This window comes from Microtus oregoni, unplaced genomic scaffold (assembly GCF_018167655.1).
Source record: "Microtus oregoni isolate MIOR12 unplaced genomic scaffold, Mior012 000070F_ref0000104, whole genome shotgun sequence".
Lineage (NCBI taxonomy): Eukaryota > Metazoa > Chordata > Mammalia > Rodentia > Cricetidae > Microtus > Microtus oregoni.
Window position 1 is genome coordinate 1,500,157 of NW_024543977.1, and position 14,502 is coordinate 1,514,658.

Below are 14,502 nucleotides of genomic sequence, written 5' to 3' on the forward strand. Positions count from 1 at the left end.
ACTAAGGTTACAGAGATATAGTTATTCCACTGTATATACAAAATATCAGTCCCAAAATTTCATTGAGGATACCAAAATTTGTAGATTCTCTTCTTTTATGTAAAATCGCATAGCCTCTGTAGATAAAAGTTAAACTTTCTACAGGTTAGCTATAAGGCCACATGCAATGTGAATGCTGTGTAAACAGTAGTTATACTGCATTGTTTAGGGAATAATAAAAAATATGCATGATCTGTGCATGCATATTAAAAATATTTTGAAGGCAGGCATGGTGGCTCATACCTTTAATCCCAGCACTTGGGAAGCAGAGGTAGGTGGATCTCTATGAATTCAATGTGTACATTAGAGAATTATGAAAATGTATGCATGATCAGTATTTTAAATTTTAAATCATTGAAGTTTTTTTTGTTTTGTTTTAAATTCATGGGTCATTGAGAACCCATGATATGAACGGCACATGATATGATGGACAGCTATAATGTGCTGTGCCATCCGACCTTTACAAATGAGTCCCCTTTCTTGTAGTAATACTGCTGTTTGGTGTCCTTTCATTTCAAGTTGAAGATCTCACTTTAGTATTTCTCTTCATACAAATCTGAATACATACTGAATTTTCTGAGCTCTTGAGGATCCTGCAAAGTCTTCCCCTCTCCCAGGTTTTGAAGAACATTTTTTTTTTTTTGGTCAGAAACAGTAACTTTGGTTAATCATTGTCTTCTCTGTCATTCTTTCAGTATACAGTGCCAATCCTCTCACTAGCTTGTGATGTTTCTATTAAAACTTCACTGATAATCTTATGAAAGGTGTTATGTATATGAAAAGCCATTTTCCTATCTTGCTTTCAAAATTCTTTTTCCCTTGACTTTAGGTCATTTCACTATACTGTGTCCTGTATCTACTTCTTTAGGTTCATATTACTTTAAATCTTTGGATTTCCTGGATCCAGATATGATTTACTTCCCCAAATTTAAGCATCTAGACATTTGTTCTTTGAATCGGCTTTCTCATACGTTTTCTTCTCTGTATGGCAGCATGCCCATAATGCCTATCATGAGCCTCTTGACTAGAATATTTTGAATTTCTCACTAGAGGCCCCTGGCTCTTTTTTGCTTGCTCTCATTTGCTGTTGGCAACTCTTTTAAATATTTCATCCCCATCATTATATCACTTAGTTCTAAAATTTGTTTTTAATTCTCTCTTAAATGTCCAATGTCTTTGTTGAAATTCTCACTATGTGGACCACTCTCTTGAGGTCTGTTTAGTTTCTTTTCTATTGCTCTGAAGAGACACCGTGACCAAGGCAATTTATAGAAGAAAGCATCTGATTGGGGCTTATGTACATTTTCAGACTGTGAGTCCAAGGCCTCATGACGGGGAACATGGAAGCAAATAAGCAAGCATGGTACTGGAGCAACAGCTGAGAGTTACATGTTGAGAAAACAACCATGAGGCAGAGAGGGAGAAAGAGAGAGAGGGAGAGAAAGAGAGAGAGAGAGAGAGAGAGAGAGAGAGAGAGAGAGAGAGATACGTGAGGATGGGTATCATAGGCTTTTAAAACCCCAAGACCTACACCCAGTGGCACACCTCTTTCAGCAAAGCCATACCTTGTAATCCTTTCCAAACAACTCCACCAACTCGGAATCAAATGTTCAAATATAGTAGTCTATAGAAGCCATCCTCATTCAAACTGCCATATTTAGTCATTGATCGTTTGATGATTACTTTGAATTCTATATCAGACAATATATACGGCCCCATTTTATTAGGGTTGATTCTGGAGTTCTATATTGTTCATTTGTTTGGATCATGTCTCCTTTTTTCTTGACTCCAGAGTGTATGCACATTCAGAAAACCTACCACTTCTCTGAGTCTTCATAAATAAGGTGCGCACAGCAGAAGACCAAGGAAAAAAGCCCAATACATGTCGAATTGGATGTCAGGAAGGAGACAATGCAGAAACTATGAAAGATAATTTGAAAGATAATGAATGTGATTACAGAACTAATTTTAAAAGATATTAAAATCCTGTAGAAGGAGGGAGAACATGAGCAAAGAAGTCGGGACCACGAGGGGTGCACCCACCCACGGAGACAGTGGGGCTGATCTATTGGGAGCTCACCAAGGCCAGCTGGACTGTGACTGAAAAAGCATGGGATAAAATCGGACTCTCTGAATATGGCGGACAATGAGGGCTGATGAGACGCAAAGGACAATGGCACTGGGTTTTGATCCTACTTCATGTTCTGGCTTTGTGGGAGCCTAGCCAGTTGGGATGTTCACCTTCCTAGACCAGGATGGAGGGGGGAGGACTTTGGACTTTCCACAGGGCAGGGAACCCTGACTGCTCTTTGGACTGGAGAGGGAGGGGGAGAGGAGTGGGGGGAGGGGGAGAGGAGTGGGAGGCTGGGAGGAGGAGGAAATTTTTTTTCAATAAAAAAAAGAAAAAAAATCCTGTAGATAGCAGAAAACTCAATAGTTCCTAAGAAAGATACACTAAAAAACTATGAATACAACAAAAATTCCATACTTTAATATATAATGATAATATATGATAAATTTTTATGTCAATATGAAGAGCTATCAAAAAATAGTTAATAGTTTTTTAACTATTAGTTATTTCTAATAAATTGTTTTGCCTTTGGACATCCCTATGTATAATCCATTAATATTTAAGTTAGTTATTGATTCTGTGATAATTGAACCAAATATATCTGAGAAGAGTTTAGTTTTCTTGCTTTGCTTTTTTTCTAATCAAAACTCAAATCCAGACATGGTGATTCAGTCTATAATCCCAGCTCTCAGGAGGATGAGACAGAAGAACTGTGTGTGTAGCATGGACTACAGTATGCTACACTTTCTCAAAGAGAAAAAGAAAAAAAAAACTCTCAAAGCCAGGTTGAATAGCTATAATTGATTTTTATATTGTGGGTCCAGGGAAGGAATATTATTGCTAATTTAATCAGTTATGCAAAAGTGTCTTTAAATCACTTCATTTGCCTACTGTCAGTTCAAAGAAAGGTTTAAAAGGGGCAAAACCACTCAGAACAATATGTAAATGGACGAAAGAAAAACAAGTTCTGGACACCCCTTGTTTTATAGTCAGAGTGTATCCTTGAGAGCTTTTGGCTGGGATTCTGAGTGTTCAGGTTTCTTAGATTATACCATAGTTGTGCTAACATTTTTAAGAGTGTTTATATATTCATTATTTTTTAATATTCATGAAAGTATATATGCTGAATAAATCACCATATCTGTTAGCATTCTTAATGATACCAATTAAAGGAAACACTTCAGCTTCATTATTCATTAATAAATAATTAACGGGAATTAAATCCTCCCTTATAAATAATCCCCAACTACTGGAAGAAAGTAAAGCCTGCTTATTTTTACCTGTCCACTTAAGTAGCTAAAACCCTAAAACTGTACAGATGGTTATGTGAGCCCCTTCTCTGTGAGCACATCCAGAAATGGAGAAAGCACTGCAATGGCCAGCCTTCTTTGGACAGTTGGTTGTATTTTCTTTTGCCCTTCACTAGCAAGACTCTGTGCAGTCAATGCACTTGACACTGGCTTTTTCTTGACCTTGGTTCTCAACTGTTCTCTCTGCAATCAGGATAGAAATGGTATTTAGCTCATTCTTTCCAACTGAATATTTGTTAATCATCACCAGGTTAGTGACTGATGGTTCTAAAACACGTTGTGGCAAAGTCTCATCTTTTCTCCTGTATATCCTATTTTTAAAATGAAAATCCTATTCAGGGGAGAAGAATGTCTTGATGAGCCCCAATCTGTACAAATGCCCGACTTCTAAGATTGGCCAGTTAATCAGAGAAGGAGAAATAAATACAGTATTATTGCTTTCTGGTGAGTAACTGGAAGCCATAGTTGCCTTAGAAATCATCAAGGTTTCTACCCTGAGGTAAGCGAGGGGCCTGCTCTAGGTAGAAGCTGACTTTGGCAGATTTCACTGTTTGTTTTTGTTCTGAAGTTCAGGATGAAATGCGTACTATAAACAGCAGACAAAACCACCAGCATCAGTGAAGGTCTCTCCATCAGGCTGTCCATACGAAGGTTTTTTAAAATGTAACTTAAAAATTGTTTTCTGTCTTGTAGACAGTTCCCTTTTCTGGCCATACAGTCTTTTGTTTCCTTTCTTTCCACTCATAGGTTTCTCCATAACAATCTATTGGTGAAAAATTATTTTTTTTGTCATAAAAATGCCAAAAAAATCTAACAGAAAAAAAAAAGGCCAGGGGACGGTAATGACATTTCTCTGAGAGTCGATGGCTTCCTTTCCTTTTCCTTCTACTATCTAGATTTTTGTCTCATTCCTCATCTGTCCCTCAGTGTCCTGAGCCTTCCTGTTTGCTTTTTCCTCATTCTCTGACTCTGGTGTGGGTTCAGGAAATTCACATCATCCTTCATCTTCTGCTCTGCATCATCCTCTCTCAGACACACAGACACAGACACACACACACACACACACACACACACACACTCACAGACACACATGCATGCATCTTCCTCGTATGTCCAGTGCAGTCCCAAATTCCAACACAGGCACTTCATTCCCTGCATTATAGCAGACCTCCCTGTAAGAACAAACTCTCCTGGAAGACACTATTCTAAATCAGGATGCTTTCAAAACAGTGTGAATCAATTTTACAACTCTTTAAGAGGTATTTTGAGTGGGAGTTGATACTAAGATGTCACACTCTAGCTGAGGAAGGGTTGGGTGCAAGGATTGTCAGGTGGTCTCTGCACTTCCCATCTGGTGTTCAAATGTAGTCATTGTCTTATAATATTTTCACATCTGGTAAAAAGACATATTGCCAATATTTCTAGCGTATATTTTTAGTTTATGTTCCCAGTGTTTTCTTCCTCTTCATTTCACTCAGTGGCACATTGAGGATTGATTGATTACTTGGTGTTTATGATAGCCTCCCTCTGTGGTTTTCCTAATGCCTAAAAAATGTTGGTTCTTTCTCAAATCTAAAATCACTTCATCTATTCTTATGATGTTTATTAACTAACCCCAGTTTGTTTGTTTTGTTTGTTTTAATTCTGAGAGGTCACTACTAAAGATAGTCTAACTTTTAAAAGAAATCTTGAATTCTTTTTCCTGCTATTTAAAGCAGATTTAAAGTTGTCCACAAGGAATCATTTGGGAGATGGGTGACACCCCCCCCCAGAAGGTGTGACCTACCATAAGATATGAGAACCACCTCAGACCCCAAGAGTGTAGCTTACATTCTGTGTGGGTAGCTACTTCCTCTTGAGGTTGTTCCCGCAGTTACTCCTGGAAGTCCAGCTCGCTCTTCTCTGTCTCTCTAGCATTTGGAATTCAAGATCTCAGGGTGATGGTAGGTGGCTCTATATTTCCTGTTACTCCCTGAGCCTGCCCCATGGACATCCCAGGAATCACATCCATTTCCATGTGCACAGATTTCTTTCTTTCAAATGACCTAACAAGTGGTTTACCACAAGGAAATTGGCATGCAGGAAAGCCAAGGCCTTACTCAAATTCTGTCTGTACCACAAAGCTCCCATAGTGCACTGCTTATTCAACAGTGACTTCTTGTCATTCTCTCTCTCTCTCTCTCTCTCTCTCTCTCTCTCTCTCTGGAATAATAATCTCTACTTACTGTAGAAAATAAGAGATGTGATGCTATAGATCCCTTAATGGTATTATAGTGTCAGGAAAAGGCACTAAAATAAGCCAATTTAAATATAAATAAGGTCTGATTATTCTCATTCCTTTGAAATATTGAAGCACGCGGCCCATAAAAGCTCTTTGGTCAATCCTGGCTAAGAAATTACCCATTTTATGAAACAACGTTTTTATGTATATAGAAAATTGGCCATTGCAAATAGAAAGAGGCAGCCCTCGTGATAGTTACAGATAGCGTTTGGCATCAGGGTACAGACTTAGTCTGAATCTCTGTGACTTGCAACCATCGCTCCTATAGAAATATTTGTATCCCTAATGCCAAGGCCCAAGTAAACTACAATACTAAAACAGCAACAGTCGCTCTGAAAATTGAGACTTGGAGCTGAATGCATATGGCTTTCAGACAGAACGTTCCGTGTATCCAGGTTTATCGAAGTACGTGACTGATCATATCTAAGCTACTTCAGATGAGCTCCTGTCCCTACCAAAATGCTCCTAATCAAAAGGTCCTGATTTCTAAGGCTTTATTTTCCCTCTGCCATTTTTTTCAGTATTGATTTACTTAGCTTTGTAATGCATTTGTGTGTGTGCTTGCCCACACATGCTCAGGTGTGCTTGTGGAAGTCAGAGGGCCACTCCTGGGTTTTCTCCTTCAGTCTTGCTGAAATAGGGTAGGGCCTCTCATTTCTGCTGTTGTACTACTGCATAGTCTGGCCTAGCTAGCCTGAAGGCTTCCGGGCAGTTCTCCAGTGTCTGACTCCCACTCAAGAATGATGGGTTCACAGGTGCTTGCTAATGCATCTGGCTTTCTCGTGTGGGTTCTGGGACTTATTCCTCTGGCCATCAGTGCTTTTATCTGCTGAGCCATCTTGCTGGCCTCCCTACTCATTTTTGGGAGTGGGGGATGGTGTCTAATAGGTGTGTCTGGTCTAGAGAAATCTCAGTAAAATGAAGGAGAAGAGCAGGTCATCACAGAGCCTGGTGACGCCAAAATCACTTCGCTTTGTTTATTTACGCAACACTAAGCCAATGCCTATCTTTGGTTTATTTGAGGGATGGAAGGAAAAGAAAGGACTTAGTGTTCTTGGCATGACTAGTATTGTTTAGAGGTACATCTGTTTTCACAAGTCATTAATGGATTCTCCTGGAAATAGTCCTTTCTCAAACATTAGGTCAGCAGTCCTGATTAGAATCTGCCTCAATCATCCATGAAACTAGATACATCCCCTGTGATTTATTATTTCTATGAAACAGCACTAATTACCATTAAGAAGAAAGGCTCATCTCAAATTTAAGATTCAAAAAGAAAGAACAATTGAACTTCTTTCAACTTTGCACAGTGATTTCAATGAAGCTGAGGATATTTGACTTAATGTGTAAATAAAAATTATTTCTAAACAGCACATTAGCCTGGTATGTATATTTGGAATATGGACAGGGTCTTAAAGGAGCAGCTTGTTCTTTGAGGCAAACAAATCAAACATTCCTACAATCTTACGGCACTAATAGCTTAGCAAGTTCATTCTTCTCATGGAGAACACAGTGGTTGCCTTTATCTTAAGATCTGTCCATTGTTCTTTAGCAAGTGGAGCCTGAATTACAAAGATTATATCATTGGGGATAGATATGACAGTGATTAGGGAGAAAATTCTGTCTTAAAGTTTTCTACATATTTCTTGGGGTTTCATTTTTCAGCTGAATATGAAGCTATTTTTTAAGAGACTGGGGAAATAACTGTGTTATGAATGAGCTGACGTTTCTCCTGAATGTTTGATAATGCTATGAAATTTATTCCATGTTTTTAATTCAAAAGCAAACAACGGTTAAAGCAAATACATTGCGACAGGATGTTTGGTCCCAGATCATCCCTCCTGATTATTTATTTGCTGTTAATAAAGGCTAAAGACAAGGATGGAGAGCCCAGGCTAATATTTTAAATAGAGATCTTAGACAGCTACTGTAATATCAGGTTTGCAAGAATGTCTAATGAGGATGTGGCATGTAAGTGTCAGTAAACAACCAAGGAAGAAATTTTGTTCATGTTCTGTAACAGACAGACATTAAAGCTGGAGTGAGAGGCTAAGCACAACACTGGGGCTAGCTCCTGCTGAGAACCTTGAGGCAGCCAGACATTCGTGTCCTAACGGAACTCCTTCCTGGTGTTTGCCTGTGCTTCTGTAGACTAGTGCTTTCACTTCCCATGCTTCCTATAGACTAGTGCTTCACTTCCTGTGCTTCCTGTAGACCAGTGCTTCCACTTCCTGCCCTTTTTTTAAGAGTTAGAAATAAATCTTTATTCAAACTCTGATCTACCAAGTTAGTGTTTTCCACCAGCTCGGAGAGCAGAGACCTTCACAGGCTTTACAACCATTTGCTTAGGTGCTGCTTCTGTAGGGACCTTGGCAGCAGCCATTGCTGTCTTCTTGGATGCCTGCGTAGCCTTTTGCTTCCTTGGTGGCTCTGATGGCCTGCTCTTGCTGGGCTTTCCTAACTTCTGGTTTCCAATTTCTCTCAGCCATTATATCAGCAAGGGATGCACCAGTGATGGCTGCCTGGAATATGACAGGGTGACAGGTTCTTTTCTTTTCTTTTTTTTAATTTATTTATTTATTAAAGATTTCTGCCGGGCGGTGGTGGCGCACGCCTTTAATCCCAGCACTCGGGAGGCAGAGGCAGGCGGATCTCTGTGAGTTCGAGACCAGCCTGGTCTACAAGAGCTAGTTCCAGGACAGGCTCCAAAACCACAGAGAAACCCTGTCTCGAAAAAAAACCAAAAAAAAAAAAAAAAGAGTAAAGATTTCTGTCTCTTCCCTGCCACCGCTTCCCATTTCCCTCCCACTCCCCCAGTCAAGTCCCCCTCTCTCGTCAGCCCAAAGAGCAATCAGGGTTCCCTGCCCTGTGGGAAGTCCAAGGAACCCCCACCTCCATCCAGGTCTAGTAAGGTGAGCATCCAAACTGCCTAGGCTCCCACAAAGCCAGTATGTGCAGTAGGATCAAAAACCCATTGCCATTGTTCTTGAGTTCTCAGTAGTCCTCATTGTCCGCTATGTTCAGCGAGTCCGGTTTTATCCCAGGCTTTTTCAGACCCAGGCCAGCTGGCCTTGGTGAGTTCCTGATAGAACATCCCCATTGTCTCAGTGTGTGGGTGCACCCCTCATGGTCCTGAGTTCCTTGCTCGTGCTCTCTCTCCTTCTGCTCCTGATTTGGACCTTGAGATTTCTGTCCGGTGCTCCAGTGTGGGTCTCTGTCTCTGTCTCCTTTAATCGCCTGACATTGTCAACCTGTGGAAGAATGAAAATAGATCCATATCTATCACCATGCACAAAACTCAAGTCCAAATGGATTAAAGACCTCAATATCAGTCTGAACACACTGAAGCTGATAGAAGAGAAAGTGGGAAGTACTCTACAACACATGGGCACAGGAGACCACTTCCTACGTATAACCCCAGCAGCACAGACATTAAGGGCCTCATTGAATAAATGGGACCTCCTGAAACTGAGAAGCTTCTGTAAAGCAAAGGACACTGTCGCTAAGACACAAAGGCAACCCACTGACTGGGAGAAGATCTTCACCAACCCCGCAACTGACAAAGGTCTGATCTCCAAAATATATAAAGAACTCAAGAAACTAGACCGTAAAAGGCTAATCAACCCAATTATAAAATGGGGCACTGAGCTGAACAGAGAATTCTCAACAGAAGAAGTTCAAATGGCCAAAAGACACTTAAGGTCATGTTCAACTTCCTTAGCGATCAGGGAAATGCAAATCAAGACAACTTTAAGACAGGTTCTTTTCTTTTGAATTTCTTCCGACTGTCTTTTTTTGTGTTTTCTTCTGTAGAGGACAGTCCAGTTTATCTGCCGAGCATTCCGTTTTGGAAAGGAATATGAACCTGCATTTTAAATTAAGAAACTGTAAAGCCTTCCCGTCAGTCCTGGTGTAGTGTAGCCTGTGTCTGGGGTAGACCTGGTCCCCACTGAAACCACACAGCTCGTCCTTCATGGTAGAGCTATAGATGTGGTTGAGTAAAGGGTTTCTATTGTAGCTATGAGGGAGAGTACAGCCAGAGGATCTGGAAGAGTCCATAGCAGGGAGAGAAAGTGGTGGACTATGGGCGCCCAGTAGACTTAACCGGGACATGGGGTGAGGGAGGACCGAGAGAGAGGGGGGCAAGAAGGAGGCAGCCACGAGAGAAGAGAGCAAGAGAGAGTCACAAGAGAGCACTTGAACAAAATGGCAGGGTTATACAGAAATGAAAAATTGGGGGAAGGGAAGCCTACAAGCTGGAGAAGTTTAGGGTAGGGGTGGGGTGAGAAGAGTTGAGGGGAGCCACAGGTACTGAGTGAGCCTGGAAGCCAGTGTGGGCTTTGGTCTGTTAATGGGCAGCACAGTTAGCCATTTGTCCTGAGTTTCTCTTGGACCTGACGGTCACCTTGCCCCGAATTCAAATAAAAGCCCTATGAGTCACTATTTGTCTAATCTCTGGCTTCAACTCTCTAGGCCCTGACTTTATGAAAAATACAATTAAATAAAACAAGAGAAAACACTTAATAATTTTTAGTTCATGCCCTGACTTAAGCTTTTGAATGATGTTAACGTTTGTAGACCCTGGGAAAGCGTTTGTGTTATTTTTCTCATTGCTGTGGTCAATTTCCTGCGGAACAACTTAAGGAAAGGGGGCTTATTCTGGCTCACAGATTCAGAGTACTCAGCCCACAGGTGTTTGTCCCATGCACTTGGGAAGAGCATCCCGGCGGTGGGGACATGTGTCAGATGGAGAAGCAGAGAGGACCTAATGCCCTTGCCTTGCTTTCTCTTTTCCCCCTTTTACTCTAAGGCCCATGCCTAGGAGTGCCACACACACTCAGGATTGCGGTCTCCTTCCCCAGTTAAACTTCTCTAGAAATGCCCTTCTGGACATACCCAGACTGCTGGACCTTCACCAATCTCCTAGCTGATTCTAAAGCTAATAAGTTGGCAATGAATATCAATCTCTATATCACAAAATTAATCTTTTTATATACAGAGTCCTGTTTTGCAAAAGAAAATTGTCAAATTACATCTTGGGATATGTGAACACATCTCTAACTATTTTTCCCATGCCTTTCGGGTCTTTGCCCAAAATGTCATCTTTGCTACTGACCTTCCCTTGCCATCTGGTCTTAAATAGCAAATGTCTCTACGCACGTACTTCCTGTCTATTTCCTCTGCATCATGTTCTTCTACAGGACATAACATTATTTGACCTTAAGTGTGTGTTGCTTTTACTTTGGGTTTTTTGTTTGTTTGTTTTAGTTTGGTTTGTTTTGGTTTTGTTTTTTTTTTGGGGGGGGGGGGGTTGTTGTTGTTTTGTTTGTTTGTTTGTTTGTTTGAGACAGGGTTTCACCAGCCTCGGCTATCCTAGAACTCACTTTATACACTAGGCTGGCCTGAAACTCACAGAGATACTGCTGCCTCTGCCTCCCAAGTGTTGAGATTAAAGGCATGCAACACCAATACCTGACTTACTTTGGTAACAATACATTTTGTTATAATGTACCCCTTACTCTAAAATATACCCCACCATCCATGGATTTTGTTTGATTTTTTTTTCCTCTGTATCCCCCACAGCCAAAATGGTGATTGGTAGCAGTAAGTACTTAATGCAAGTCACTAAAACCCAGTAGAGTGGCCCTGAAAGGAAACTCAGCAAAGGGGAGCTTTTTCCAGGGCTAGCTTTGCCTTTGGCAGTGGAACAAACTGAGCAATTCCTATTGCTTCTGACAGGGTTTCAACTTGGGTAGCTTCCCCCCTGTTTTGAGAGTACAGACATGCATTCGTTATCAGACTGATATTAGCCTGAATATTTTCATGTCAGCAAGGGACTTTAAGTTACTGTTGGTCTAATTATTTCCTATATTCCTTTTGGAAAATTCCATGTGCAGCAGATTTTAACAAAGGAGTAATTCTAGATTGATTTCTGCTGTCATTCTTAGAAGAGTCCTGAATTTCATCAATGATGTAGACTAAGTAAACTTGGAACAAATCCTAAATTTCATATTTTCTGACTAATCTTTCGTGCATGTCATAATTGGCTTTACTAGGGAGTGTATGTTTTTAAAATAGATATGCCAAATGTTAATGAAGGGAAGAAGAGAGAATTAGGAATGCCTTTGCAAGCTCAAATATACCAATTAGTCCTAAAAATAGAAGTTTTTTTTTTATCAGCAGGACTGAGGGAAGACAGAAAGAGACATAAAAAAAATGCAACTTGGTCTTTGTTCCAAGTTTCCCAGGATGATGTATTTACAGGCCCAAGAGTTACAGGACCCAAGAGTTCCGATGCCTCAAGCCTGGGCTTCCTCCGAGGCTTCAGTATGAACTGTGCTATCATCTGTCCAGGAAGCACTGAGAGCTGACTTGGTATAGGACAGTGTACCAGCCCCTTGCCTTATTCATCTTCATTCCCCTAATCGTCCACTGAGACTGGGGGAAATGCCTCCATCCAGTTTGAAGACTTGTGTATGATATTTGTGATTTCCAAATTCAGCAAATTTATTCAAGTGACACTTCCCCAGCAGGCAAACAAAGGCTTAATACCAGCCAGGGTGGAAGGAAGAGTCTGAATGAGTTGGAAACCTTAAATCAGTACAAGAGATGTAGTTTGGGGGCTAGTTAGATGGCTCAGTGGCTAAGAGCATTTGCTGTTCTTACGGAGTATCCAGGTTTGTTTCTTACACTCACATGGTGGCTCACAACTATCTGCAACTCCAATTCCTGGGGACCCAAAATTCTGTTTGGGCCTCCTAAACAACCAGGCATACACATGGTATATATATATGCAGGAAAAACATTTATATGTATAAAATTAAAGTAGATAAGTCTATTTTTTTCAAAGAAAATGAGAATTTCATGACGTTGAAAGCTTTTAGTATGAAGATCATATTAAATACTGGCCTGATGAAAGCTGTTTCAGAATCTTTCTTGACACGTCTATGAAACGGTCTGTTTCTAGGGGATTTGCTTGTGCTGCCCCCGTAACGAGAGTTGGCCAAAGCTACTTGCTATTGTTTGCTTACAAAATGTCCTCCCAAAGGTTTGTGTGATGAAAGCTTGTCGCCCAATGCAGCAGACTACAGAGGTAGGATTTGACGGAAGTGATTGGAGCGTAAGAGTTCTGAGCCCGTCCGTGGATTTTTGCAGCCATGGATTCACTATTTGATGGTGATGAGAACGTGGTAGGTGGAACCTAGTTGAAGGGAGCAGGTCCTTGAAAACACAGACTTGGGCGTTGTATCTTGTCCCCAGACCCTTCTCCTTTCTCTTGCTCTGCCGCCTGACATCTTTCTCCATCACTTGCTTCACCACAGCTTTGGCGCCATGGAGCAGATGTCCAGGAACCCAAACTTCTGATTCCATGAACTGCAGCCAATCTTTTCACCTTTTAAAGCTGGGGCCCAGCACTAAGAGCTAAGAGGGGAAGTGGACACAAGCCCCAATCCTGACCCAGAAGCGATCTCCAATTGATAACCACTCCCAAGTGAGAAATTAGTCTTCTCCAACAGTGTCTCCCTGGGTGTTCAAAGCTCTTAAGGGCAGGCACTATGCCCAGAAGTAGATGGCCAACAGAAACCTATCTCACTGGCATTTTTTGAGATTCTTTGTCTCATAATCTCTTTTCCAGGCTTTTTTCCCTACTGGTCTTTTGTGTATATACTACGGTTTCTGGATTTGGATTTTTATGGTATTTCTGTGTATGCATCTGTATGTGGGTTTTGTGCTTTTTGTTTGGCTCTTTTTCTTCTGTTTGTTTTGTCCGGTTCCAGTTTTTTATTTTGTTTTATTTTATTTTACTATTTTTCTGTGCCTATTTGTTTTCTAACAAGAGAGGGAGTGAAGGATGTGGATCTGGATAGAAGTGGAGGTAGCGAAGATTGGAGAGGAGTTGGAGGAGGGGAAACAATAAACAGAATATATTGTATGAAAAACACCTATTTTCAATAAAAGAAAAAAACTTTCTCTTAGGCATTTGATCAGAACAACAGAATGTAAAGATTCTTCTAAACTGTTTTACATTCATTGGTTCTCTAAGAATTTGGGTTGAGTTTTATATACTTCCCCTTTTTTTTTTTAACTAAAGGCATGCAAATTCATGAGCTTCTTGCATCATGACCTTCATTGGCTACCCCAGGTTTTCTCTACATGAACAGTTCTTGGAAAATATAATATTTAAGTGTCTAAATTAGTGTCAGAATAGTATAGCAAAGGGTGTATATCCCATCGTCATTCCCATTAGTTGGTCCTGCTTTATTCCATAGGAGATACAAATCCTTATTCCTGACATTCATTTACTCATAGAATTTAATTTACAGAAAGTATTTGCATAACCTAGGTCATTCATGAGCTCATTCTGTCATAGCAGTCTTCTTGCTCATGGTGACAGATTTCTGCACTTTTCCCATTTACACATTCACATCACATACACATTACGTTATATAATATTCTTGGATGCAGAAGAATTATCAAGAGTGTGTTGTGAAGACAGTAATCCACAGTGCAAATGTCCATCTCAGAGTGGATACCTAATACCACACGTAGTTCTGAGTCTTATCATTTCAAAGTAGTCTTTTTCTTGATCACTTGTCCACTCCCATGCCATATAGTACAGCAACCCAGCCCCTAGACTATATAGGATAAACTCTAAAGATTGGGTCAAGAATGACTTTTCCCTGAAGAGAGAACTATTCTCATCCAAACACATTTGTTCAAAGCTAGGTCCCCTGCTTGTCACTATTATTGGGAGGTGGTAGAATATTTAAGAATAGTAGGAGATTTTAGCTCACTAAAAG

General features: G+C 40.6%; 1 protein-coding gene and 1 pseudogene across 12 annotated transcripts in view; one reads left to right on the forward strand and one right to left on the reverse strand.

Moving 5' to 3' along the window:
* Positions 1-14,502, forward strand: part of Kiaa1217 (KIAA1217 ortholog) — an 818,936-nt gene that overhangs the window by 384,923 nt on the left and 419,511 nt on the right. The gene's annotated exons all lie outside the window — the stretch shown is intronic.
* On the reverse strand, positions 7,989-9,676 carry LOC121440694 (annotated as a pseudogene).